Here is a 24,078-nt window from a genome sequence, read left to right as displayed (position 1 = left end):
TTCTCAAACCTAATAAACATCTACAAGTTGACATGAATATATAATTTCATTACAATCTGGAAAATATATTATTATAATTGCATATTTCACTGGATACTTTAAAATATATGTAAAAAAGTTTATTTTAATTGGAAAAATTTCATCACTGAGGAAAATCACATTTCAAAATTACAAATCAAAAGAGGTAATACAACTACATTTCACACAAAATAAGCATTTTATTTTAATTTAATTATTGGCTCATGGTTATTTGACAGTCTACTTTTCTATCATCATATTGCCTTAGACAGGTTGTTGCTGAAGCGGGCTCTTCTTCCTTCTTTAATCTTCTTTTCTTTTTCAATTAGAGAACCAATTATTTTTCAGGGTTTCCCAGGTCACACTGGGACAATTTGGTTCTCTGCTCTCATCACATAAGTTTTAACTCAAGAGTTGAAAAAGCCAATGGAATAATTGTGTTTGTTTTTAAATGAGGGATGTTAGTCCTTAAAGCTTTTATGTTGTTCTATTTTAAAATTACCCTTTTCCTTTATTTACTTCATTTCACATTTTATGTATCTGTATAAGAGTGAATATGAACTTTTTAAAGTGACCAATCATTTCTATTTACATTACTTGTTTTACAAGATTTAGCAGTATTTTCAATACCTGTAGCCAGGAAAAGAGCAGTCTGTGTAGCTTCTGTGTGGTGACAAGGCTTTTGTTAAGAGTTAACTCTCTGTGTGTATAGATATAAACCTCTATGTGTATATACACACATGTATATATGAAAGAATATTGTTCCATAAACCAGATAATCCAAAATTGACTGGTCACTGGATTGTGTTCCATTTTTTACAATCCTTTTTCATCAGCAGGATTGTTGAGTACAGAGAAGGCCGCATGATCATTCCATGCCCACTTTTGTATCGCTGAGGTGTATTCTGTCAAAACTGCTATTTTTGTGAATGTGTTCTTGATGAGCAAGCATAACCTACAATCTCAATAAGTCAAAATTTCTCATTATTTTTGATTACATTAGGGTTGTAAAAAGGCCAAAGCAGCCGTTAGGCAGAAAACAAAGAAAGGAGAGAAAGAAGCTGACTTCCACCGTAAAGGGGAAAATGAGTGTCTGCCCAGCCCCAGTGACCGCGCCCCATCCTTACCTTGTAAGCTTTAGGCCTTTGTCCCATTGTAATGTGAAGAGGCTGAGGCTAAGAGGAGTTAAAAATCTGGCCTTCGCGGCTGCATCATTAGAAAGTCAAGAATTCACTTCTGCCTGATTTCATACCTTGTGTGGTTTCCTGTCCCCTGTTGGGACACTAGAGTAAAGGAGGGAAGTAAAGGCGTGCGAGCAGGTTGGAGGGAGCCTCCGTGGAAGCCCATGTGCTTTGTTTTGGAGTGACCCTGATACCAGCCACCGACTACCCGTGTTAACACGATGCCATCTATTTTGGTTCTCTAAACTTTAAAAGCTGTGATAGTCATTTCATTCATTACATACATTCTCCAGCGTTTGTTTTTCTTAAATGCCCTTCACACTGTTTTCTCACATTCTTCCTGTTTTTATGACAGTAATGCGAGCTCTCTTCAGATTTATCATCCCTGCGGATATCACATTTATCATATCCCATGTGTGCACACATTCTAAAGGGAAAATGAAGAAAACTGTTCTGTCTGGCGTTCGTAGCCTTCTGCAGTCAGATCCAACTTGTACTTCTAGCTTTATTCTCATTATTTTTCTGCTCCGCACACGATGCTGTAGTAACCTTGCTTTACTTTTTCACTAAGTTTGACTGCATTTTCTTGCCTCTCCCTGTGTCTTCATTTACTCTGAATGTTTTATTTTGTGATCCCTACCCATTCTTCCTCTCCTGGGAAAATTCTTCCCGAGAACTGCTGCCACCTTACTGGCAGTACCGTGTGTCTCACTAGGCGAGGTGGTGGGGAGCTTGCCTTGATTCTGCCCCTGGCCTCTGCGGTGGTCTCTTCTGCCTTTATGGGGTTGAGTCCTTTCTCTCTGTGCTGGGGGATAGCCAAAGCCTTTGAAAACCCCTCTCTTCCCTGCTCTCTAACTTATCTCTTTACTCCCTTCCCCTCAGTTCTTTCTCTTCAGCCACACTGGAGAGCCTCCGTGATACGCCTCAGATATGCTAGATGTACTCCTGCCTTGGTCCTGAGATACTCATATTTTTAGATATCTGCTTGATACAGCTCCTTACCACCACAAGTCTTGACTCAGATGTTGTCTTGTCAGTGACGCTACATTTTCCATGCTCCCAATCCCCACTTCAATCTCCCTACCTTGTTTATTACTTATCATTTATATTTTTCTTTTTGTCTCTCTGCCCCTACTGGAACTTGAACTCCTGTAGCAGAGGGATCATTGCTGATGTATCTTAAGCACACAGAAGAATGCCTGCCATGGAGCGGGCACCAAATTAATCTTTGCTGAATAAATGAACAGAATTTCATTCCTTTAAAGAAGAAATATAACTTCAAACTCCCCCAGCAAACTGTCTATTCCATTTTCAGCAAATAGAAATTTTGGAAGGAGATAATTATTATTTAAACAATCTGGAGTCCAATTAACTTGGCCACTGATGACTCTAGCTCTGAGTGAATAACAGGCTCTTTTGTAAATTAGGTAAAACATTAAGAGAATAAAGAGGTGATTGAGTATGATGTAGGTTCAAGGTCTTAATTCTAAAATAATTCATTGTTATTTTTTGTCTTAGCATCAAGAATCAATGTAAAGATGAAAGAGTTAAGGTGAATTCTGTGTATTGGTGGATGAACCTTGATTTGATGTCTGCAAAGCAGGAGTAACTGTTAGCATACAGTTTATAGCACTTCTTAGAATTTTTTCCCTGAAAGTAGCTCCTTTGTTGGGTGTTGATTTTCTTGTGTGTGTGTGAGAATTCAGCTAAATTTACATTACATAAAATTAACCATTTAAAAGTGAATGATTCAGTGGCATTTAGTACATTTACAATGTTGTGCTATCACTATCTCTGTCTCATTCCAAAACATTTCCACCAGTCCAAAGTTTAAAAGAAACAAAGCAAAACAAAAAAACACCAGTGCCTATTCAGCAGTAACTCCTCTTTTTCCTTTCCCCCAGCCCTGGTAACCACCAATCCATTTTCTGTCTTTATGAATTTATTCTGGATGTTCCACATAAATGGAATCTTGCAATATATGGCCTTTTGTAACTGCCTACTTTCACTTAGCATAATACTCTTGAGGATCATCCAAACTGTAGCATGTATCAATACTACATTTCTTTCAATGGGTGAATAATACTCTATTGCATGTATATGCCAGAACTTGTTAATTCATGCTTTCTTTGATGGACATCGGGCTGTTTCCTCTTGGCTGTTATAAAGTGTTGCTGTGAACATGTGTGTACATGTATTCGTTTGAGCACCTGTTTTCAGTTCTTTTGGGCTTTGAGTTAGAAGTCTACTTCCTGTGTGATACAGTGTTGGTATGTTTAGCTTTTTGAGGAACTGCTAAACGTTTTCACAACAGCTGGATTATTTTACATTCCCACCAGCAATGTACAAGGGTTCAAATATTTTTAAAAAAATGGAGGTTGTGGTTTATTTTTTTTTTTTAATTTTTATTCCTTTTTAGAGAGAAGGGAAGGGAAGATTAGGGTTAGGGTTAGAGAGGGAGAGAAACATCAATGTGTGGTTGTCTCTCATGCGCCCCAACTGGGGACCCGACCCACAACCCAGGTGTGTGCCCTGACTGGTAATGAAACCAACAAACCTTTGGTTTGCAGGCCGGCACTCAATCCACTGAGCCATACCAGCCAGGGCGGGTTGTGTGATTTCCTACAACAGTGATTACTAATCTAAAGGAGAACTGGCAAAATGGACTGTTGCATTTACTCAGGTTTGATGATCCATGTCCCAGACATTTGTGACTAAAGGTTAAAAAGCAAGACAGAGAAAAGGTATAGTAGGAACTCCCCTTAGAACTTTTACCAGGAACTATAAGCTGGGTGGTGGGAGAAAGGTGTTAGAGGGAATTTCTGGTACAGGGACTAGAGATTTTATGAGTGTTATGAGCAGGCTTCTTGGACATGAAAAGAATAACGTGGAATTTTAAGTGCTATACCTTAGAATGAACACCTTTCAGGAAGAGGTCTAATTCTACAGAGTCAACTAACTGTGCAACCAGAATGTCGGAATGAAATAATGGAAATGGAAGCAAGATTCTGATGCAGAAATTAACAGTGTAAAGCTTTAGCTCTGATATCAGACTGCCTGTTAGGAATCCAGTCTCTAAGACTTTTTGACTGAGGGTGAGTTTCCAGTCTTTTCCAGGCTAACTTCAATTTTCTATTCTATAAAAGAGGGTCAGTACCTACTTACAGGACAATTGAGAAACAATGTCTATTGAATACATGCCTGGAGTGATACGTGGTTCACATTACCTCATAAATGGCAACTGTTGGTATCATTATATTAATTTCATTTTATGTGTATTGCATTATGGCAGAGAAGTAGAGTTAGCTGTTCAAGTTGTTATGAATGGACTAGATATTCTCTTTAAGTTCTCTTCCATAGCAAGGATTCCTCTTTTTTGGTATTATTCCAGGTTTCTTCAATGATATCAATTTATGTCTCTGAATTCACATTTTTAAAGTATAATATTAAGTACCACTTTTTTGAATGATCAATAATCTTGAGAGATTTAATAGAAAACAATTGTTATTAGAAAGGTGTGAAACTCTCCTCTCCCACGTTGTGGTCTTAGGTCAGATGATAAGTTTAGCTTATGTCCGACCATGATGCGTCCACATGATGGCTTTCATCCATGAAACGGTCCAGTCACTGGGGTCAGTGGTCGTTACAGTTTATGTGAAAATAATAAAATGCTAAGAAAATCGCAGTGGGCCACGTGGAGTTAAAGTTGGAGGAGACTGCTGTTTTGTCTAAGGATATTTCCTTAAATGTTTTTTTGGGGAAACTATTGAACAAGAGCACATTACTCTTTATACTAATTGTAATGCATCACTGTACTCCATAATCTATGAGAGTGTTCACCTTTGCACTCTGCCTGTCCAGCTGTTGTCTTGAACAATTATCAGTGAGTTATTATTCTGGTTTGAGCTGTGTCATGCTCAAAAGTGGGATGAAAAAATGTTAATGAGTATGCATGAATGTTGGCTGATGAAGGTTAAGTGGTTGCAGACATGCCTTCTGCATTCCTCCCTCTGAATGTTCAGGCTGAGGCAATGGGTTCTGCGGAGGGATTACAACAAATGGTGCTGATTGACAGTCCTCGATTTAACAGTAAAGTGGTGTGTAAAGGCAAATTCGGTGTTTCAGCCGAATAATAGTGCTGTTGACCTCTGGTGCCACTCCACTCGTCATCGTGTTTTATTTTCTAATTTTCATTTTTTCTATTGTACCAGATTCCCAACTTCTCTTGTTTTGTAGTGCACGTTATTTTAAAGTTGTGCCTGATGGTGGGGGCATGGTTTTTCTTTTCTTTTTTAAATTAACATGTCCATCATGTACTTACATTTTTAGAATAATAGCTGCAATTTTAAGTATGATCGAATTAAAATATCGTATACAATAGCTGTTCAAATAATCATGGGCCAGTGCTCATCAGCAGTTTGTTCTTTCTCTTCATGGCCATCTGCGTGTATTTTTAAAGGGCGACCCAGGTGCTTTCCCAGCATTTGTTATTTGTATGCTAATTAGAGGAAATTGCATATGTAATCTTTAGGAATTTTATGAATTGATTTTTGTGAATATGGCATTTCGTATGTATAGATTGAGCATGGACTTCCAATACTTTTTTTTTTTTTAAGAAATGACAGTGTAAGAAACAGTGTTAAGAAGTGTTGATGAAGGTTTTGTTCCTCGTCATTTTTCCCACTATTAATAATCCAGAACTCGGTCTTCCAACTGGGAGGTGTGCTTTGTAAGGTACAAAATGTTGTACAAATACTTGTTTTTAACCTATTTTAGCTGAAAGGACAGCACATAAGAATCATGATGCTTTACATCTTGTAACAGAAATAGAAAAAAAATAGAAAAAACATTGTTAAATAGACATAGACTTATAAAGTTACTAGGAGCTATAGCCATCATTTATCATTTAACAGATGAAAAATTTAAGAGCTAAACATAGTAGATTTAAAACCTTTGCCAATAGAACCATTATTTGACATAATTGGATTATTTGTCAATCATCGAGAATCTTTTCTTTTTATGTGCCCTATGGAGACAGCTTTCTATAATTCACTGCATACTTAATGTAAGATTTTAAAATAATAAGCCAGAGTATTATTTATTTTTCACATATTTTAATGTGTGGAGCTTATTTTTTTAAAATTTAATTTATAAGGTTTTAATTTTTCCTGATAAAGTGAATTCATAATTATAGAAAATACTCATGCATTAACCCTGAGTTCTGAAGGAAATAGGAGAGGAGCACCCACTGTACCTCTTGGCACTGATTTTCACATCTTTCCTGTAAGGTCGATTCCTGTGCAGAAGAAGAGGGCCTCCTTGTCTCCTAGCCCAGCAGCTTTGTGCTTAAGGGCTACTTCTTGGAGCTCTGGAATCCCTGTCGTATTCAGTGCTTGAGTGTTGGTGCCCCTGTGGCTTTTTTTCTGTCAGTGAGTGAAATTGGACATACAAATCACACTACCTCAAGGCTAGCTACTTCTTAATACTATGCCTAGGGCTGCAGTTATCTGCCATCAGTATGCAAAGGCTCTGGTTTTAGTTATTGAATCAGTTATGGCAAATTATGCAGCCTAGCTGACCAGCCAGCTGACTGCCAGTCAGCCAGGGAGCAATTAATATTGGATGCTTCTCTGATGAAAGGTAATGTCCTAGCTCCTGGGATATAGTGCTGAGCAAGACAGATATAACTCCTGCCTTTATGCAGTATATTTTTAAATGGAGAATGTAGTAAATAAATTTCTAGGTAAAGAAAACTGACCATAGTTTTTGAATGTGCTATGAAAATAGTGAGCAAGGTAGGATGATAGGAGAGCAAGATATGATGACAGTAGGTTGGAGAGGGTGGTCATAGAATTCGTTGGAGGTCATGACATTTAAATGGAGACTCAAAGGAGAAAAGTAGGACTTTGCCAGGCAAGGAATCGAGGGATGAGATGTCCACGCATGGGAAATAGCATGGTCTGAATTCCTCAGGTGGAAAAAATCTGTAATCTAGGTTCCATCAAAAGTTGAGGTCTGGACTGTTTGGAAATACTTCACATAAGCTTTTGAGTGTTTTTTAAGTGTGGACATGCTTTTTCAAAGTGGGCAGGAGGAAGACCTCCAACCCTGCCGAAGTAATGAGAGGGGAAGAGGCAGAGATGGCACGCTGCTGAGATGCCCACTCGCTGAGGACACAGGCATGTAGGTGGTGATGATGGGGTATCGCTGTCCTGCCAGATAGGGTGGTGGGCAGTGTGACAAGGCCAGAAAGTGGCCTGCTGAAAGCTTAGAAATAATGGTGCTAAGGGTAAGTTTTTCTAGAGGCTTTGCCTCTACTCCAAAAGGAGATGTAAAGAAAATTAGTGTTAAACAAACAATTGAGTTTTTGACTTAATTATTCCTTACTAAATAAAAAAGATATATTTAAATAAAATACCAAAAATTCCGTTGCATACAAAGCATGGGCGGCAGTGGAAGTCAAATTAATCTTGTCACTTACTGCTCCACTAAAAAACCTGCTTCCCTGTGAGGATTGGTTTGTTTTGAATCTCAGAAGTGCACTAGGAGTTCTTGTGTGATGATAACTCTTAAAATAAACCCTTTTGTTGTTCATCTGCCTTATGCAGAATAACACTGGAAATGACTGAAGCTCTTGCCCTTGGCATTTTGGTTTTTTACTCAAATTTCTTCTCTATATTCTTTAGAAAACTTATTCAGAACTGTACTTTATTACATAGTGTGTACATGTATGTATTAATTCATATATTTATATGCAGAAGAGACTCTATGGGGTGAGAAAAAACAAATGCATTGTAATATTGTCTCCTATTTATTTTTCAAGGCCCACATCTTTTACTGCGTGATGATTTTCCTGAACAATCTAGTAACATGTTACTTTATTTTTATTTTTATTTTTTGTTTCTCTTAACCTCCATGCATCTTTTTCCATGATTGGCCTCATTTCTTTCAGTCATTAAAAAATGTACTAATTTTTCAGTGAACTCATTTACTGGGCTTTTGATTGGATAGATATCAAGATGCCTGAATTCTCTAAAACTTATTACTTTATGAAGGTAATTGTACTGTTGTATAATTTTATCTCTATATCTTGTTGCTCCAATTCAGTTGAAATTCTGTAAGGACAAGGACAATGTTTTCTGCGATCTTTCGTTAATATCCTCAGTGGCTTCTGAGTGAGTGAGTGAGTGAATGAGTGAGTGAGTGAATGGAACAATTTAAGATTGCCTGTCGTGACAGAGGGGCTCTTGGGGAAGCTCCATACTGACAACTAGTGCAGATCCATTTGTTATCACTGCTCTGAGGGGTTCTTTGCCCTGGGTGTCCTTTCCAGGAAGTGCTGTGTGGTCCAGTGGGAATGGGCTAGAATCCAGAAGCTGATTTCTAGTCTTGAATCTCGGAGAGTTCAGTTCTCTGGGCCTCAGTTACACATCTTGTAAATATGAGTTCATTGTAGTTTAACATTCTGTCATCTACCAGAATAAACATTAAGAAAATATCAAACATACAGATGGCCAATAGACATGTGAAAATAAGCTCAAAGTCACTAATCATGAGAGAGATGCAAATTAAAACCACAATGAGATACCACTTCTCAGCAGTCAGAATGGCCATCATTAATAAATCAACAAGCAACAAGTGCTGGCAAGGATGTGGAGAAAAGGGAACCCTAGTGCACTGTTGTGGGAATGCAGACTGGTGCAACCACTGTAGAAAACAGTTTTGAGTTTCCTCAAAAAACTAAAAATGGAACTGCCTTTGTAGTCAGCGATCCCACTTCTGGGAATATATCCTAAGAATCTTGAAACACCAGTTTGAGAGCATATATGCACTCCAATGTTCATAGCAGGGTTACCTAGAATAGCCAAGATCTGGAAACGGCCCAAGTGCCCTTCAGTAGATGAGTGGATAAAAAAACGTGTTGCACATTTACACAGTGGAATACTACATGGCCGTAAAAAAGAAGGAACTCTTACCTTTTGCAACAGAATGGATGGACCTGGACAGCATTATGCTCAGTGAAATAAGCCAGTCAGAGAAAGACAAATATATGATCTCACTTATAGGTGGAATCTAATGAACAAAATAAACTGATGAACAAAATGAAAACAGAAGCATGGACACAGGAACAGGCTAACAGCTGTCAGAGGGAAGGGGTTTGGAGACTGGATGAAAGAAAGTGAAGGATTAGCCAAAGAGCGTATATGTATAACCCATGGATACAGACAACAGTGTGGAGATGACCAGAGGGAAAGGGGGGTGGGGGCTGGGAGGAGGGGTGCAAAGGGGGGAGAATGGGGACATCTGTAATGGTGTCAATAATAAAAATAAAGTTAAAAAAAGAAAAAGAATCTCAAAATGTCCATTGTATCTGTGCTCAGTAGAAGAGTGACTGTGCTAATCATGGTGAGTTAATCATATTTCTTTTCTCATCAGGGAATGAGATTCTCACTTAAGCGCAGTTAAAAGCAGACACAGAAAAACATATACATATGAGATAATATGTATAGGGGTATTCACTGTAATCTAATTAAGATAGTAAAAACTTAGAAACAACGTTTCTTTATTTCACCAATAAAGAAAATAGTTAAGCTAGGTCATTGTTCAGGTGTGATACCTAGGTGATGTACCGTGAAACATTTGAAGAGAATGTGGTCGATCCGTACCTGTGAACATGGGAAAATGTCTGGGATAACTGCTTTGTGAAATAAGTAAAATGTAAACAGTGTATGTTGTGAAAGCACTTTTGGTTAACAAAGCCCTAAACTGTATATTTGTATACATGGATATACATCTGTGTTTGCATACACTCTCATGTGCATATTTATATTTTATGTGTAGCCTTTGAGAAGACTTCAAGCTGTAGCTTTTGTTACCAGTGAGTATTCGTACTAGTAGTTTTCTTTGGGAAATGTTTGTAGTAACATGTTAAAGAAACCTTCACTTTGTTATGTACTTCTATAATGTTGAATTGTTTTACAATGAAATTTTAAAATTAATTTTTTTCCTGGAGAATAATTCCAGAATAAAAGAGCAGTTAGCTGATATAGTTTGTTCAGTCTTTTAAAGAAAAAAAATATATGTGTATATATATATATATAATATTTTATATGTGTATTGTTTAACTGGAAAGTGACAAGGTGACTTTGCCTTGTCAACAGAAATGAATCCCCAAATTGTAACAAGATATTTGAGTCATTTGTTTTATTTTCAAACAGTCATGGCTTAGAAATGACCTTAGCTTTCCAAAGTGAAAGAAATTTTTGTCAAGTATATTACATACACAGGGTTTCATTCAATCAGTAAACTGCATTCAGTAAGCAATATATTTGATAGTTAATTACTCCAAATGGTGCCGACGATTAAAAGGGACACCCATTTGTAATGAGAAGGAACCTGTGTAATGGTTATCCAGAAGAATGTTTGCTCCGAGTGTGAGGATAGAAGTAATTGATTAAGTGAAAAGTTGCATAGATCTTCTTCAGGCTTTGGAGCAGCCTGGGAAGAGCTGAGGAAGCATTGTGAGAATTTAAGGAATTAAGTAAAGAGGGTTAAATATACGGCTTAGTCTTTTAAACTTGAGAATTTGAGGTCAAGTATTATAAGCGTCAATAGAAATGTATGTTTTATGTGTTATATTCCTCTTGGACATTTGTATGTACATATGGGGAAGAATATTTATTTATTTGTTTGGTTGGTTTTTGCAGCCCTTCACTCTTAGTCTTTGCAATTTGAAATATAATATTTTCTGCTCAAATAGATTTTTTCCTACTAGAATTTCAAGGGATTTATATCCAATCTGAATTGCTCAATCATTTGAAAGGTTTAACATAGTGTACCACATATTTCTGAAAATATGTCCACTGACCCTTTTACCACATACATCCTTTTGTTGGTGCACTTGTTACTCACCAGAGCCCACTTGGTAAAATGCCACTGCACGGTGGTCTTTCAGTTGAGATCCTGGCAGGAAGCTGGACACAGGTACCCTCTGCTCCAAATTTTCTTTGGTTTCCTTTCACTACTGAGACCCTTCCCCTCCAGCCCATTGTTCTGTGTGGGAGGAGGAAGGGAGCATACCCTGTGTGTATAGCTGGATCTAAAATCTGGCCTTATTTCCCCCATGCCCTACCAATGCTCCCTTAGCCCATGGGCTTCTTCCTCTTTCCTGTGCCTAAGACTTTGTACTTATCATAAATTCTACATCTTTTCACTGCTGAGAGTGGGATCCTATTCTGAGTTTTATGTACTTAAAGGGAAGTTTCGTGAATGCATTAATTATTTTTTTCCTTTGGAAGGACCCCAGTCTTGCATTCAGACCACGTAGTTTTCAAAACTTTTGTCTCACTATAGATATTAATGAATATAATTTTATACTCAGTATTGAGGAATGACCTCTTATTCTAAGTGTTATCTGTTCCCCAGAGGAAATAAATGCCATGATCCTGAAATGGCAAGGCTATGGGGAAAATCTCAGGAAAGAAAAAAAATTAATCTTGATATCATCTCCAATTATTATCTGGCTCAACTTTCTCTGCAGGGTTGAATGAATCTTAGTCATCTCGTACTTAATTCCATTCTCTTCTCATGTCATCACCTTTGCAGTTCCCACTGATGAGCTAGGTAGGCTCTGCGCGGCCAGGATGGCCCCATTTCCAGAGTGGAGCAAGCCTAAGAATGGGAGTCCGGAATTCTGATGCCCACTTGTTAGACTCTGCTTCAGTTCTGTACTGTAAAATGAGGTTTTTACTAGATGATTGTCTACTCTTCATTTTAATTGGGGAAAAAGGATATGAAATTTTCAGAAGTTCAAGTAATTATTTGATATATGAATTTGATGTTTCTGGCATGAAGTAAAACACTTTTAAGAATAGGAATATGATTTATAAAAACCTGTTAAAGATGAAGAATTTTGGCGTGCACCAGAGAGCCCCAATTAATAGGTGTTCCTGGATGTCAGAAGTGTTGTTCTGTTTAGTATTTCATTTTCTGTTCTTTATTGACTTGTTGGTGTATGTCTTTGGAGCAGTAACTTTTACTGCCTCCCAATTTCATGAAGCATTTACACTAGAGACTGTTTAATTAATGAACTTGGATACTTTACAGTAAGGGATATTTCAGTTCCTGTAAAGATGATTCTCCACTAAGACATTAATGCCTCCCTGTTCAAGTGTCAGGTGGCCCAACATCAGTGTGAAGCAATTGAGTTTAAAGTGAGATTCTCTAATAAGACTCAAGCTGCTGTGTTCCCATTAATGAAAGGTTTCTGTTTCCCCTTTCACAGAATGGTTCTATTAAGTATTTCTTGTTAATAACACATTGGTTAGTATGCTAAAAGTAATATGTTTTGGGGGAGGCAAGCTGGAAGATGTTGGTAAATTATGATTTTATAAAAAGCCCATAACTTTATATTTGTACATTGGGAAGGAGGTAGAAATGTTGCTTAAATAAGTCTTAGGGTTTTTTTTTTTCTTTTTAGGATTTTTAAAAAATGTTATTCTGTTACAGTTGTCCCAGTTTTTCCCCCTTTGCCCTCCTCTGCTCATCCCACCATCTACTCCCACAGTCAATCCCCACACTGTTGTCTATATCCACGGGTCATTCATACATGCTCTTTAACTAGTCCCTTCTCCTTCTTTCCACCATTATTTCCCTCCCCCTGCCCCTCTGGTCACTGTCAATCTGTTCCATGTTTCCATGCTTGTGGTTCTATTTTGTTCATTAGTTTATTTTGTTCATTAGATTCCTCTTATAGGTGAGATCATATGGTATTTGTCTTTCACTAATGGGCTTATTTCACTTAGCATAATGCTCTCCAATTCCATCCATGCTGTGGCAAAGGGTAGGAGCTCCTTCTTTCTCTCTGCTATGTACTGTGTCATTGTGTAAATGTACCACATTTTTTGATCCACTCATCTACTGATGGGCATTTAGGCTGTTTCCAGTACTTGCCTATTGTAAATAACACTGCTTTGAAGACAGGGATGCATAAGTCCTTTTCAATTGGTGGTATATTCCTGAGGGTATATTCCCAGCAGTGAAATCACTGGGTCAAAAGGCAGTTCCATTTTTAGTTTTTTGAGAACATTCCATACTGTTTTCCACAGTGGCTGCACCAGTCTGCCTTCCCACCAACAGTGCACTAGGGTTCCCTTTTCTCTACAATCTTGCCAGCACTTGTTATTTGTTGATTTATTAATGATGGCCATTCTGACAGGTGTATCTCATTGTGATTTTAATTTGCATCTCTCTGACAGCTAGTGATGTGGAGCATCCTTTCATATGTCTATTGGCCCTCTGTATGGTTAACTTGGAGAAGTGTCTTTTTAGGTCCTCGCCCATTTTTTAATTAGACTTTTTGTCTTCCTAGTGTTGAGTTGTCTGGAGATCAAACCCTTGCCCAAGGTATCATCGGCAAATATGTTTTCCCATACAGCTGGTTCCCTTTTCATTTTGGTGATGTTTTCTTTAGCTGTGCAGAAGCTTTTTAATTTGATGTAGTCCCATTTTTTTTACACTTTCCTTTATATCCCTTGTCCTAAGAGATATATTGACAAAAATACTATTGCATGGGATATCTGAACTTTTACTGCCTATGTTTTCCTCTAGGACTTTTATGGTGTCATGAATTATTTTTAAGCCTTTTATCCATTTTGAGTTTATTCTGGTGTATGGTGTAAGTTGGTTATCGAATTTCATTTGTTTGCGTGTACCAGTCCAGTTCTCCCAACATTTGTTGAAGAGGCTATTTTCACTCCATTGAATGTTCATGCCCCCTTTGTCAAATATTGACTGTAGATACATGGATTTATTTCTGGGCTCTCTGTTCTGTTCTGTTGATCTATGTGTCTGTTGTTATACCAGTACCAGACAGTTTTGATGACAGTGGTCTTATGGTACAGTTTGATATAGGGTATTGTGATCCCTCCTAGTTTTTTTTCTTTCTCAAGATTGCTGAGACTATTCGGCGTCTTTTTTGGTTCCATATAAATTTTTGAAGTATTTGATCTAGATCTGTGAAGTAAGCCATTAGTATTTTAATAGGAACTGTATTGAACGTATAGATTGCTTTGGGTAGTATGGCCATTTTAATAATGTTATCTTCCAATCCATAAACAAGGAACTGCCTTCACTGTGTCTTACAGGTTTGGGGTAGTTGTGTGTTCATTTTCATTTGTTTCCAGGTGCTTTTTGAACATGGTGTATCTTCCTTAATTTCTTTCTTCAGTGTTTTATTGTTTTCCAAGTACAAATCTTTTACCTCCTTGGTTAAATTGATTCCTAGGAACTTTATTTTTCTTGTTGCTATAGTAAATGGGATATTTTTCCTAGTTTCTCTTTCTGATATTTATTTCATTGTTGGTGTACAAAAATGCCATTGATCTCTGAATATTGACTTTGTATCCCATTATTTTGCCAAATTCACTTATTAGGTCAAGTAGTTTTTTGGTGGAGACTATAGGGTTTTCTGTGTACACTGTTATGTCATCTGTGAATAAAGACAGTTTTACTCCCTCCTTTCCAATTTGGATGCCTTTTATTTCTTTTTCTGTCTCAATCTCTGTGGCTATAACTTCCAATACTATATTCAATAAGAGTGGTGAAAGTGGACACTCTTGTCTTGTTCCTGATCTGAAGGGGAAAGCTTTTAGTTTTTGCTCATTGAATATAATGTTGGGTGTAGTGTTCTCATATGTGGCCTTTATTATGTTGAGGTATGCTCCCTCCATTCCCACTTTGCTGAGTATTTTTATCACAAATGGGTGCTGGATTTTATGAAATGCTTTTACACCATCTATTAATATGATTACGTGATTTTTTTTGTCCTTCATTTTGTTTATGTGGTGTATTACATTTATTGAATTGTGCATATTGTACCATCATTGCATCCTTGGGATGAATCCCACTTGATCATAGTGTATGATCTTTTTAATGTATTACTGAACCTGGACTGCCAATATTTTGTTGAGGATCTTAGTATTTATGTTCATCAGAGATATTGGTCTGTAGTTTTCTTTCTTTGTTGTGTCTTTACCTGGTTTTTGGAATTAGGATAACATTGGCCTCATAAAAAGAATTTGGGAGTTTTCCCTCTTCTTAAACTTTTTTGGAATAGTTTGAAAAGGATGGGTGTTAGTTCTGCTTTGAATGTTTGGCAGAATTCGCTTATGAAGCCATCTGGTCCAGGGCTTTTGTGTGCTAGGAGTGTTTTGATTACTGCTTCAGTTTTACTAGTTGTTATTGGTCTGTTCATGTCTTCTTCTTCTTTCTGATTCAGTTTTGGAAGATGGCATGTTTCTAGAAATTTGTCCATTTTGCCCAGGTTGACCAATGTCTTGGCATATATTAATTCATAGTAATTTCTTATAATCCTTTTGTATTTCCATGGTATCAGTTGTCACTTCTTTTTCATTTCTGATTTTACTTATTTGGGTCCTCTCTTTTTTTTCTTGATGATTCTGGTTAAAGTTTGTTAGTTTTGTTTATCTTTTTGAAGAACCACGTCCTGGATTTATTGATCCTTTTAATTTTTTTTTTTAAGACTCTATGTCATTTCATTCTGTTCTGATGTTGATTATTTCGTTTCTTCTACTCTCTCTGGGTTTAGTTTGTTGTTGTTCCTGTAGTTCTTGTAGATGTAGATTTCGGTTGTTTACTTGAGAATTTTCTATCTTCTTTAGATTGGCCTGTATTGCTATATACCTCCCTCCCGGAACTGGCTTTGCAGTGTCCTATAGGTTTTGGGTTGTTGTGTGTTCATTTTCATTTGTTCCCAGCTGCTTTTTGATTTCTTTCTTGATCCCATTGTTAACCCACTCATTATTTAATAACATGTTATTCAGACTCCATGTATTTGAATATTTTTTTGCTTTTTCCTTAACATTGGTTTCTAGTTTTAAACCATTGTGATCCGAGAACATGCTTGATATGATTTCAATTTTCTTGAATTAATTGAGGCTTGTTTTGCGTCCTACCATGTAGTCAGTCTTTGAAAATGTTCCACGTACGCTTGAAAAGAATATCTGTTTTGTTTCTTTGGGGTGAACGTTTCTCTATATATCACTGAAGTCCATTTGATATAGAGTGTCATTCAATGCCACAGTATTTTTGTTCATTGTTCATTCTTTGATCTGTCCATTGTTGATAGTGTGGTGTTAAAATTCCCTACAATGAATACGTTGCTGTTGATATCTTTCTTGAAGTCCTCCAAGATTTTCATTATGTATTTAGGTGCTCTTATGTTGAGTGCATATATTTTTATAAGGGTTATATATAGTCTTGATGGACTGCTCCCTCAAGTATTATGTAGTGACCTTCTTTGTCTCTTATTATGGCCTTTGTTTTGAAATGTATTTTGTCTGATATAAGTATTGCTACCCTTGCTTTTTTTTTTCTTCATGTCCTTTGGCTTGGGATATTTTTTTCTATCCCTTCACTTTAGCCTGTGTAGCTCATTTGTTCTGAGGTGGGTCTCTTGTAGGCAGCCATATATGCGGGTCATGTTTTCTTATCCATTCAGCTACCTCTGTCTTTTGATTGGAGCAGTTAATCCTTTTATGTTTAAGGTTATTATTGATAGGTACTTACTCACTGCCATTTATTCTGTACCTGTGTTTTGCTCCTTTGTACCCCCATACCCCCATCTATTTCTTTTCCTTATAGCAGGCCTTTTAGCATCTCTTGCTGTGCTGGCCTGGTAGAAATGTGCTCTTTTAGCCTTCTTTTGTCTGGGAGGCTCTTTATTTTTGCCTTCCATTTTAAATGCGATTCTTGCTGGATAAAATAGGCTTAGTTGTAGGTCCTTGCTTTTCATTACTAGGCATGTTTCTTACCATTGCCTTCTGGCTTGCAGTGTTTCTGTTGGGTATCACCTGATAGGCTTATTGGAGCTCCCTTGTATGTTACTAGCTCTTTCTCCCTTGCTGCCTTTAAAATTCTCTTTGTTTTAAAATTTAACCATTTTAATTATGATGTGTCTTCAAGTGGGCCCCTTTGGGTTTATCTTTATTGGGACCCTCTGTACTTCCTGAACTTTCATGACATTTTCCCTCAACAAGTTAGGGAACTTTTCTGTCATTATTTTTTCAAACAGGTTTTCTGTCCCTTTTTTCATTATCTTCTGATATTCTATGATGCAAATATTGTTATGTTTCATGTTGTCCTGAAGCTCCCTTAGACTACCCTTGTTCTTTTTGAGTCTTTGTGTTTTGTTTTGTTGCTGTGCCTGGATATTTTTTTCTACCTTGTCTTCTAGCTGGCTGATTCTGTCCTCTGCTTCGTCTAGCCTTTTTTTTGATTCCTTCTAGTACATTATTCATTTCAGATATTGTGTTACTCGTTTCTTCCTGGTTCTTATTCATAGTTTCTATGTCCCTTTTCCATGCTACTGTAGTTCCCACTAAATTCCTTGTAGCTTCTATAAAGTTCCTGTAGTTCTCACTGAGTTCCTTGAGCATCCTTACACCTATTATTTTGAATTCGATGTCTGATAGATTGCTTACCTTAATTTCATTATCTCTTTTTCTGGGGATTCCTCCTTTCCTTTCCATTGAGGGTTATTTCTTTGTCTCCTCTTTTTAGTTGAGTCTTTTTGTTTTTTGCAGCATCTCAGATTGTTCTGCCTCGATTGCTTGTCTTCATGGGGAGCTTCTGTGGCAGGAGTTCTGTGGGACTCAGTGGTACAGTCTCTTTGATCTCCTGATCTGGAAGCTCTAGGATTGCCTTTTATTCATTTTATGTGTGTTCTTCTGTTTTACTTGGGCTTTGATTATCGGTGGCTCGTTCGTTGGTGGGTTCTCCTCTCCAGCTGGCTGACTGGGTGTCGCAACCCCTGCCATGTCTGGAATGCTGTTGTACCAGTGGTGGTTAAGAAAGCAATTACCCAGAAACCCAAACCCACACCAGCAAAAATACCCCCCTACATCAACAATATCATCAGCAAATGAGCAAAGATTAATAAAAGTGGAGAGAGATTAAAAGTATTATATAATAGGGAAACAGAATATGAGATGACTAAAGGAGAGAAAGACGATTTTGAGAAGGAAGACGGAAGAGAAATAATAAGAGTAGGGAATAGAAACAAGGCAAAGAAAGGGAGAAAATAAAATTTAAAATGTAAGTAAAAAAGGGAAGGGCGATGACAGAACGGAGTAAGAAAAAGGAAGATTATAATGTGAGGTTTGAAATAAAAACAATAATGGAATAATAGGAACAAAATCGAAGAAAAACCATAATAGGTTCAATAACAGTGAGAGATGAGTAAAAACTAATAAGGTGGAAAGAGAATACGAATATTACAAGAAAGAGAAAAGAGAATATGAGATATCTACAGTAAAGAAAAATTATTTTGATAGGGTAGAGGGAAGAGAAATACTAAGAGAAAGGAATACAATCTAGGCTAGGAGAGGGAAAAATTAAAATACCAAACTCAAACATGGGCCAGAGGAGAAGGTAAATGGAGTAAGGCAGAGGGATAGTAACCTATGAGATTTGAAATAAAAATATAGTGAACACATAGTAACACAAATGAAAAAGAATAGCATGAGGTGAAATACCCACAGCACACAAGCCAAAACTTATAAAGGTGGAAAGAAAATGAGGATAATATAAGAAAGGGAAGAGAACGGGAGCTGACGAAAGGAAGGGAGAATGACTTTGAGAGGATGGAAGGAGGAGAGATAGGAAGAGTAAGGAACAGGAACAAGGCGTAAAGAGGGGGAAGGTGAAATTTACAACGAATATAAGAGGGCAGGAAGGAGGCAAAATGGAGTGAGACAAGGGAAAGGTAGTATGTGATATTTGAAATAAAAATAAAGTTATAGAATATATAAAAATCTAAGTCAAAAGAATTAAACATAAAATACGAAAAATGGTCAATTAGTTGGAATACACTTGAAGAAAATACAGTAATGTTAAAGGGCTATGCAAGGGGCAGAAAAAACTCAAATTCTAAAGAAGAACAAGGTGAAATTCATCTCAGCTGAGATTGGAGTTTGCCTTCTGTCTGCTCCTTCTGGATCCACCTCTGGTTTTTTATCAGCTTAAGATCCATGGGTGGCTGGCTCCTCAGACTTCTAGGAGTACCACACGTACCATCCTCCCCTGCCTTTAGAGGGGGGCTTTTATTGTGATCGGAAGGCTAGGTAGGACTCCTGGGTCTCCCCTGGCACTGTTTAGTCTTCTGGGGAAATTGTGGGTATGTTCTCTTGTCTCTGTGCCTCCCATCTTCGTCTGTGCCAGCTTATTTCCGATAATGTATAGTCTCTGGTGAACTAGCTGTCTGTTTCAAGGGAAGGGCCAATCTGCGTAAGGGGCCAAGCAGCTCTTTCCTGCTTGGTGCTGTTGGCAGCTGGATGGGGTCCTGATTACCCCTTGCTGCATCAATTTCTGATCTGCCTGCCTTGCTGGGCTCAGTGGAATAGGGCCCAAGGAGCCTGTGTATTTTTTCTCCCTGAGAGAAGTTCAAACTGGGTCCTTTTGGACATTTCTCCTGGGGATATGCCTTCTGCAGGGGGGTTTTGAGCCTGTCCTGCCTGTTGTGCCAGTCTTGCAGGAGGTGAGGGCTGCTTACTCCCTCCCTTCCCAAAGGTTTGATTTATGCCCGAGAAGGGTTTCTGCCCGGCTGAAAATCCGTATATCGCTGTATATAATGTGCTCCCATGTTTTTGGCTCAGGCTTTCAGGAAAAAATTCTTTTGTTTTAATTTTCTAATTCAGCTTTTTATTTACTCATATTTAGAAACAAAACCAATTATTGTATTTCAAGGTATTATTTTGCATATGGATATCGTTACTGCTTTCTAGAGTTACACTTTTAGTGCATAGACATAAATAAAAGAATTAAAAACATTTGTATGGATACGGAATCAGTACTACCCATGTATAATGCACATTCTTATATTTCCCTCAAAAATGTGGGCAAAAAGGTGCACATTATACATGATAGAATCCAGTAATCTCAGGCGCTCAACTCTTGCCTGGCTAATCCCCAGCCCAGCGCCCCCAACTCTGTTTTGCATGGCCCCTGGCTTGCTAGCCAAGCTGGGCTGGGGCCAGAAATCCCTTTGCTGTGCGATTTTCTGATCTCCCTGCCCAGCTGTATTCAGGGGGAGCAAACAGCCCTTTCAGTCTTGTCTTTTTGTTGCCAAGGCAGCTTGCACATGAGGTCCCTGCCCAGCACCCTTCAGCTCCTCTTTTAAAATGTCTTTCCGTTGCACACCCACTGTACCACCAAGTCACTGTCTGGCTTTCCACCCACACCACCTATCCACAAAGCCAGAAGTTTCTCATGGGCACGGCTGGCCACAGCCTGCCACCACCCAAGCCATGTGCGATAGAGTCCCTCTCTCTCTCCCTGGCACTCTCGCCATTGGCGTTTGGCACTGCAGTTCCATGGATGACTTGCTGCTCTCTGTGTGCGACCTCGCACAACCTCCCAAGTCACTTCTGGCCCAGATCTGTGGGCTCCATGCTCAGGACTGGGGCCGCTGGCCCTGGAACGGGAAGGAGCCATAAAGCTGCAATTTCTGACCAATCTCTCCACATCCACAGGCACCACACATAGGATATTTCCCCTTCAACTTAGAAAATCTCCTTACCACCCATTGTGAAGCATCTTCTGTACTCCTTGGCTGAAAATGTCATATCAGCTAAGATTCCATTGATTGTTCAGGGTTTTTGTTGGAAAATCAGCCGAGAATTCGAGTTGGGGGCTAGAGCAAGTGGACAGAGCTTCCACTTACCTGGCCACCATCTTCCTCCAGTTCAGTCTTAGGACTGTGGGGGCTCTGGGGACTATAAAGCATCGAGGGATTTTTGAAGTCGTGTCTTGGCTTAGCTCTCCTTTTTCCTTTGTGAGATATGTGCACAGGGATCTACAGCAAAGAAGAACAAAACACCATTAATGTGGCTTTTCTCTGAATATACCAAATAAAACTTCCTCGTGTTGGGTAAGTGGTTTGAAGCTGAGACCTATGACTGGCCTTTTGTCCAGAATCCAATACTATACTGTACCTGCATGCCAGCTGCCTATATGGGGCAACGACCAAGGACATGAGAAGGGCAGTTTCAGTCCTGGAAAATGTCAGGCTCTCTTACCTGCTCCAACTCTTTCGGGAGGAAGAAAATAAAGGTGAGAGGTCTGCACACTGTGCTGAACCTTTGAAAGTGAAGGGTAAGAAGAGGTTGGAAAGAGAAGCTAAGATACTCCTTTCATATAAAAGTACACCCTTGTTTTCTCACTCTGTATCTCTTTATGACAGAGAACTTGACATGGGCTACCATGTTCTTAGAAACCTAAGAGCTGGGCTGTGGTATTCAACAAAATGGAAATGTGATGAGGTTTTCAAAACACTGAACTGCATGAGAAGTAAGTGCTTGCATAGTGTGGAGAGGTAGCCTGGGCTGAGGGGCAGGAGATGACAGCTCTTTACCAGCACTTTTGACCAGCCCTGGCAAAAACCATATGCATTTTATTTTATTTTTTTTTTAAGATTTTACTTATTTATTTTCAGAGAGAGAGGAAGAGAGGGAGAGAAACATCAATGTGTGGTCACCTCTTGCACACCCCCTACTGGGGCATGGCCTACAACCCAGGCATGGGCCCTGACTGGGAATTGAACAGCAAACCCTTTGGTTCACAGGCTGGCACTCAGCTCACTGAGCCACACCAGCCAGGACCAAACACTTTTATATTTATAACATATCTTGACCAATTTTTAAATTTTATATAGGAATAAAGAGATGGGGAAACAAATATTTTTGGGTCAACTATGTAGAAATCATTGTCATTTTGAAGTATATTTTCAAAGTTTTTTGTGGGATATATCCCAGAGATGCCTAGTGATCCCTTTCTACTTGTAGTAATGGTTTAAAAAAAAAATTTAGAAACAACCCTAATTAAGGGTTTGTTAAATAATGAAATTCTTCTTCCTATCCATTGTAAGACTTTAGTTGTGGAGAAAAGTCCTTCAAGACTATTTGGTTTGTGACACTGTCCACTAAAATAGAATGTCACATAAAGAGAAATATGCATTTATCAACTATACTTTTGATGATTGTTGTAAATGAAATAATCTATTCCACAGAACTTTATTTAGTCCTTCAGCCACTCTTACATGTTATGTCATTTGGAGCCCGGAATTACCAAATAGACATCATTTTGCTAGGAAAACATTGATTAGCTGTGGCAGTCATATATTAACGTTTGCGTAGAAAGCAGCCTGTTTCTTCCCTGTGTGTTTTCTATGTGGTTAGGTACATAGTCACTTATTTACGTGCCTAGAAATATTAAAACTGTGTTTCACAGATCAGATATGAATATTACTATTTATACAATCATGGTTTTCAATGTCAAAGCATTATTTTGACATTTTGCCAAGGGGATATTGTCTACTTAAAAGATGATTTTTCACTTCTTTCTATATAGTTCATATTTTCTGCCTTCAAAGTGCCTAAATCTTCTTTGAAATCATATTCTATCATAGCCACTACTAGTGGTAACTCTTAAAAGTCTATTTTTCTTTCTCAGCTATTGGGCTATTCTCAAATTCTGACCCTTCAGATTCCCAAGAACACTGCATTCACACTGTGTGCCTGAGTAACGGAACCGCATGCAAAGTGAGCCTCCATTGGAGAGGTAGTACTGGGTGAAGATGGAGTGTCTCCTTGTCTTCCATAGCTTCAAATCCTGCTCATTGTGTTCAGGAGACCAAGCATGCTCTTCCCTCCTCCAGGTCCATTCACCTTCTCACAAACTCTGCCAGAGACCTTGTACAACAAGGGAAATTTCAGTCAAGTGTAAAGTCAGAGCTTGTGGTGTTAACTTTCTCCTACGTGCTTGGTTGCAGAGCACTTTCCTCATGCAGATTTCCTGCCCCACAGGATGCTCTGGGCCTGTGGTAAGATGGTCAGTGCCCTTGTCTGGGGACCGGTCACCCCCAAGCCCTTTGTGTGACTATGGGATAGTCACTCATATTCTCTTTGCCTAGGCTACCTCCTCACTAAAATGAGATGATTGAACTTCATGTTCTGGGGCCGATCTGCTTCTAAACTTTGGACCATATAAAATTTGGACACTCGTTATTAGTCTCTTTGAACCTTAATAGTTAGAAAGCAAGAACTAAAAATAACCACAGTGCAAATGATCTCTAGTTTAAAATATCTCCTGGCCCGCACCTTTTACCCCATTGAAGTTTGTACGAGGCCTCAGTTTTCATTTCCTAACTCTGTGATTTATGCTTGCTTTATTTCTGTAGTTGAGATGACTTTACTGGCCTCTATCAGTGCCTCAGAGAATGCTCACTTAATCAGGAATACTTTTGTCCTCTCAAGGCCAGTGCAAAAAATCTAATGAACGAAGGTAATTCATTGTAAACCTGTAAAATGTAATAGCATCTGTGCTAAATCAATACCAGAAAAAAATGAAATGTTTAGTATTTTAAAAATATGGACATTACATACATTTAACCAGGAAGTACCAACAAAAATAGAATAGACAATTAGTCGCACTCACTGAAACAGTAGTCCTTTCTGCAGCAGGTTTGTTCCCAGACTCCTAGTGGGTGCCTGAGCCCACAGGTGGTACTACATGTATGCCACGTTGACCTGTAATGGCAAAAAGACTAGATCACACGTAAAGATGGCACTAATAACCTGACTTTGTGATTGAGAGTTGCATCTTATACTTACAAAAACCTAGTGTCTTAGTGTATTGGCTTTTTTCTTTTAAATTTTTTAAAATTTTTTATTCAGTTACAATTGTCTGCATTTTCTCCCCATCCCTCCACCCCACCCCAACCAGTCCCACAGAGGAGCTCCAACAGTGTGTGGGATGAGTCTTACAAGGCGCTGTCCCTGTAGGCTCCTGGGTTGTGGTTAGG

At 38.4% G+C, this 24,078-nt stretch overlaps 1 protein-coding gene across 1 annotated transcript in view; it reads left to right on the top strand.

Moving 5' to 3' along the window:
- Window positions 1-24,078, top strand: part of DIAPH3 (diaphanous related formin 3) — a 455,761-nt gene that overhangs the window by 188,032 nt on the left and 243,651 nt on the right. The gene's annotated exons all lie outside the window — the stretch shown is intronic.

Source organism: Desmodus rotundus, chromosome 13, assembly GCF_022682495.2.
Source record: "Desmodus rotundus isolate HL8 chromosome 13, HLdesRot8A.1, whole genome shotgun sequence".
NCBI lineage: Eukaryota > Metazoa > Chordata > Mammalia > Chiroptera > Phyllostomidae > Desmodus > Desmodus rotundus.
This window is presented reverse-complemented; position numbering and strand designations above follow the sequence as displayed.